Below are 6,000 nucleotides of genomic sequence, written 5' to 3'. Positions count from 1 at the left end.
TTCACTACATCTGGTCAGCGATTCTTAAGAGTTCCCCTTGGGATTCCGCTGTGACCTGGACACAACATTTTGGGAGCTCGTTCGACCAGGATTCCCCAGTGGATCTTTGGAGTCTGCAATCCGGAGAGTCCAAGGCTGGCAAGCGAGTATGGTGAGTGTCAGTGTTTCTGTATTGTTCCCGTCTGTTCTTTCTGGTCGTATTTTGGCATAGGGGGCGGGGGAAGCCTCGAGATAATGGTGTAAACTAAACCACAAGAACTGGCTAAAGCGGATACACTGGAGAGTCATGGCTGCAGGGAACAGGAAGTCGTTCCTGACCCCAGGTACAGGGTGGATGAGGTACCTGCCCATCGGCTGGAAGTGTTCAAGGAGAGACCATATCCACCTCATTTCCACTTTCTGAGGTGAGAGTCTGTGAGTCCTAGTGCTTGAGTTTACTTTTGTTTCCAGTTGCGACATGGCTATTTTGTTCGTGTGGTTTTGTCAGTGGTGTTTCTGGTAGTGTTTAGTCTCTTGTTATACTGAACGGTGATGGATGCAATGGGACAGGTTAACTCTCACTCTCTTCCCTCCTATCCTCTTAACACTGTTTTAGCTCACTTTAAGGACGTGAAAACCAGAGCTCACAATCTCTCGGTGAACGTGAATAAGAAGAAAATGCACAGGTATTGCAGCTCAGAGTCCTACCTTTGGCCACCAGAGGGGACCATCCATCTCCCCACGGTGCTAGCGGTGGAAGACAAAGTGTTTCAGAAGGCACAGGGGCATCCAGAACAAGTCCCCTACATTACAGTCTGGAAAGATTTGGTTGCCAAACCACCACTTTGGGTGAAATCTTTCCTATTGCTCCCAACTAACGCTTTTTTGCTTCCAGGAACCATGCCCGCCTTGATGACAAATGAACAAAAGCAGGAAGTCTCTAAGTCTTCAAAACTCCTCTATCCCATTTTACAGGACGGTACACCAAAAGAAGTCATTTTCCCACTACCTTACACTCAGACACCAGCTCTGGCCAAGGCAGCAGCCCCTGCCTCAGCTGGGACTCCACCTGTGCCTGTGACCTTGCCCAGGGGACCTGCACATGTGTTCCCATGCTGCCTTTGCTTGCAGGACCTGCACATGCATTTCCACCCTAGGGGATTCTCCCAGCAGAGCCAGTGGTTTCTGAACTGACTCTATTCCCGCCCATGTATCCCTCAGAGGGAGTGCCCCAGGTTTCAATAGTATCCACCTCGGGATGGAGGGAGGTCCAGCTCAAGGGAGCAGGCTTGTCATGGCACTGGCCAAGGCTGTAGAACCAGAGGCAGAATCCACTCTTACTCCCCCCCCCCCCCCCCCAGAGCAGGGCCAGTTGATGAACAGGGAAATGAGCCCCATTGGTATTGGCCTTTTGCTACTGCTGGTCTTTACAATTGGAGAATAGAGCATTCTAGGTTCTCTGACAACCCTAAAGAGCTCATTGGTCTCTTAGACACCTCAGCCCACCTGGGATGATTGCCAACAATTGTTGCAGATTCTCTTCAGAACAGAGGAAAAGGAACGAAATCGTTCTGGAGGCTTGGAAGAACATTCCAGGCGCCAATGGCACTCCAACTCAGAACCAAGCCAATATTGATGAGGGGTTTCCTCTCAGGAGACCAGCCTGGGATTACAATATGGGGACAGGTAAGGAACGTCTCCATGTTTATCACCAGTCTCTAACAGCAGGTCTCAGGGCAGCTGCCAAGTGGTCCACTAATTTGGCTAAGGTTTATGATGTCAGGCAGAAAGATAATGAAAGCCCTGCAGAGTTCCTTGAGCGGACTATGGACACTTTCTGCCATTATACACTCTTAGACCCTGAGGAAATGGAGAAGTCTAACACAGTGTTGCTGGTGTTGATAAATCAGTCAGCACCTGACATTAGAAGGAAGTTACAGAACTTAGAAAGACCAGGGGAGAAGTCATTGAGAGGTTTGGTGGAGGATGTGGAGAAAGTGTGCCATAACAGGGAAACGAAAGAGAAAAAGAAGATCCAGGCAGGGAAGATAGTAAACAGAGATCTAGCCAAAGTCCTGCTAGCCAATGGTAACCTGGACCAGAGAGAGAGAGAGAGGAGGCGCCAGCTCCAGAACATTGCAGAGGGGAGAGAACCTGGAGGAGGCCACTGGCCAGAGCCTGGAGAAGGCTGCCAATCAGCCTTAGGTAAGAACCAATGCGCTTATTGTTGGGAGCAAGGACACTGGGCTTGAGAATGCCCAAAGAAAAAGCCCCCAAACAAGACTACAGGCACCTCCTGAGCCCAGGCTAACCCTTAGAGAGAGAGAGAGAGAGAGAGAGTGTGTGTGTGTGTGTGTGTGTGTGTGTGTGTGTGTGTGTGTGTGAAGCCTTTAGATTTCCTAGTGGATTCTGGAGCCCAACACTTAAGGCTTAAGGTGCTCACGAAGGCTTAAGGGCCATTGTCTAATAAGAAATCCTGTGTCTCAGGAGCCACAGGCATCAAACAATATTCATGGGCTATCCAAAGAACAGTGGACTTGGGGATGGGTTAAGTGTCTCATTCCTTCACAGTTATTCCTGAGTGCCCACACCCTTTACTGGGGAGAGATCTACTAGCCAAAATGAGAGCCCAGATTCATTTTGACCCTGGGGAAATTCAGCTAGCAAACTGCAACAGAAATCCAATCCAGGTGCTGACACTTGACCTGACCTCTGAGGCTGAGTATAGACTAAATGAGTCACCAGCTGCCAGCGGAAAAAGTCCTGGAGGCCTGGCTGGCAGAGTTTCCCCAGGCGTGGACAGAAACTGGAGACATGGGGTTGGCAAAACACTGACCCCCTGTATTTGTGGAGCTCAAGCTGGGAGCAGACCCAGCATGGGTCCAACAATATCCTATGTCCCAAGAGGCATGAAAGGGGATCACTCCCCATCCGGAAACTGTTGGCCTTGGGAGTCCTTAGGCCATGCCATTCAGCCAGGAACACCCCATTATTGCCTGTGAAGAAGCCAAAGTCCAATGACTACCGCCATGTCCAAGATCTATGGTAAGTTATCTTCAGGGTGATGGACACACATTCTAACCCTTATACTCTGTTGAGCTCTCTACCTCCAGATAGGAAATGGTATTCTGTTCTGGACCTAAAGGATGCTTTCTTCAGCTTACCTTTGGCTCCCAAGAGCCAGAAATACTTTGCCTTTGAGTGGTACGATCCTGAAAAAGACATCAATGGACAACTCACCTGGACTCGCCTGCCTTAAGGCTACAAGAATTTACCCACTATTTTTGATGAAGCTCTGCATGAGGACCTGGGTGATTACAGAGTCAATAGAGCAGATATAACCCTTGTGCAGTATGTAGATGACCTTTTAATTTTAGCAGAAACCGAAGAGGGATGCAAGGAAGGGACCCAGAATCTTCTACAGGCTCTGGGGAACATGGGATATCGGGCGTCTGCCAAGAAGGCACAGCTCTGTAAGACTGAGGTCACCTCTCTTGGCTATATTCTAAAGGAGGGCCAGCGGTGGCTTTCTACAGCAAGAAAAGAGACCATTCTCAGCATACCCAACCCCTAGAGCCCAAGACAGAGAAGAGAGTTCTTGGGGTTCACAGGCTTTTGCAGACTATGGATTCCAGGTTTCGCAGAAATAGCCACCAGAGAAGTCAAAGACTTTGTTTGGACTCAAGATCATCAAAGGACTTTTGAGAGAATAAAGTAGGCCCTGCTGTCGCTCCTGCTTTGGGGCTACCAGACATCACTAAACCATTTCACTTATATGTTGATGAACAGAAAGGAATAGCTAAAGGGGTCCTGACTCAAACTTTTGGACCATTGAAATGGCCTGTGGCTTATTTGTCAAAAAAAATTAGAACCAGTGGCAGCAGGATGGCCACCTTGCCTGCATATCATTATGGTTATGGCATTACTGGTTAAAGATGCAGATAAATTGACTTTGGGACAAAATTTAGCCATGACTACCCCCCAAGCAATAGAAGGGGTACTCAAACAGCTACCTGACAGATTGCTCAGTAATGCCCGCATGACTCATTATCAGACCTTACTAATCAATCCTGGCTGAGTTACTTTCCAGCTGCCTGCTTCCTTAAATCCTGTGACCCTTCTCCCTGACCCTGACCCTGACCTGAACCACCTGCTCCACCAGTGCAGTGAAATCCTAGCACAAGTACACAGTACTTGACCTGACCTAAAGGACTCACCTCTCCCAGGAGCAGAGTGGACTTGGTTCACAGATGAAGCAGTTTCATTTGAGAGGGTTGCAGAAAAGCAGGATCAGCAGTGACCACAGAAACGGAGGCAATTTGGATCTAGTCTCTTTACCCAGGTCCCTCAACTCAAAGGGCTGAACTGATAGCGCTATCCCAGGCCCTTATCATGGGAAAAGGGCTAGCCGTCAACATCTTTACAGATAGCCGGTTGTCTTAGTCAGGGTTTCTATTCCTGCACAAACATCATGACCAAGAAGCAAGTTGGGGAGGAAAGAGTTTATTCAGCTTACACTTCCACATTGCTGTTCATCACCAAAGGAAGTCAGGACTGGAACTCAAGCAGGTCAGGAAGCAGGAGCTGATGCAGAGGCCATGGAGGGATGTTACTTACTGGCTTGCTTCCCCTGGCTTGCTCAGCCTGCTCTCTTATAGAACCCAAGACTACCAGCCCAGGCATGACACCGCACACAATGGGACCTCCCCACTTGATCACTAATTGAGAAAAAGTCTTACAGCTGGATCTCATGGAGGCATTTCCCCAACTGGAGCTCCTTTCTCTGTGATAACTCCAGCCTGTGTCAAGTTGACACAAAACCAGCCAGTACAATTGATTCCTTGTCAACTTGGACACACAAACACATCACTATTAAGCCTCAACTTTTACTTTCTTATTCATCCTCAAGACCTAAATAACTTTAAAAGTTCCAAGTCTTTGCAAATTCTTAAAATTTCAATCCCTTTAAAATATCCAATTTCTTTTAAAATTCAAAGTTATTTATTTATTTATTTATTTATTTTACAATGAAAAAATTAACTGTGGGCTCCACTAAAATACTTTCTTCCTTCAAGAGGGAAAAATATCAGGCTGGCGAGATGGCTCAGCAGGTAAGAGCACTGACAGCTTTTTTGAAGGTCCTGAGTTCAAATCCCAGCAACCACATGGTGGCTCACAACCACCCATAATGAGATCTGACACCCTCTTCTGATGCGTCTGAAGACAGCTACAGTGTACTTAATGAATAAATATTTAAAAAAAAAGAGGGAAAAATATCAGGGCACAGTCACAACCAAAAAGCAAAATCAGACTCCAACTGTCCAATGTCTAGGATCCACTCACGATCTTCTGGATTCCTCCAAGGGCTTGGGTCACTTCTCCAGCCATGCCCTTTGTAGCACACACCTTGTCTTCTAGGTTCTGGCTGCCTGTACTCCACTGCTGCTGCTGCTCTTGGTGGTCACCTCATGGCACTGGCATATCTAAAACACTGCTGTTTTCTGCTGTAACTTGGCTTTACCAATAGCCTCTCATAGGCTCTCTTCATGGTGCCAAGCCTCAACTCCTTTGCATGACCCCTTCAGTCCTGGGTCATCATTTGCAACTGAGGCCACACATTCACCAGTGACCTTCCTTGGCCTCTCACAGTGTCAAGTCTCAGCTGTTCTCCATGACCTCTTCATGCCTTCAAAATCAGTACCATCTGGGTGACTCTTACACATTACCAAGCCCAGCCACAGCACAAGGTACAATCTTGCCTATCTCTGTAACACAGCCTCTTTGTGCTTTCATAAAACACTTCCCAGAAGATTTCACCTCAATGATGCTGGTCTCTTCTTAATCACTGCTAATTTCTGAGCTCCAGCTAACCAGTATCAATAGTCCCTGTAACACAAAGGTTTGCTTTAGTAGTTCTGGTATCTTGTTAATCACAGCTGATTCTTCAGCCCCAGCTAACCAGAACCATAGAATCTTCACTATCAAAATAGCAACTGCCCTGATAAGAGTCTTTAAGCTTCC

This window comes from Mus musculus, chromosome 10, assembly GCF_000001635.26.
Source record: "Mus musculus strain C57BL/6J chromosome 10, GRCm38.p6 C57BL/6J".
NCBI lineage: Eukaryota > Metazoa > Chordata > Mammalia > Rodentia > Muridae > Mus > Mus musculus.
This window is presented reverse-complemented; position numbering follows the sequence as displayed.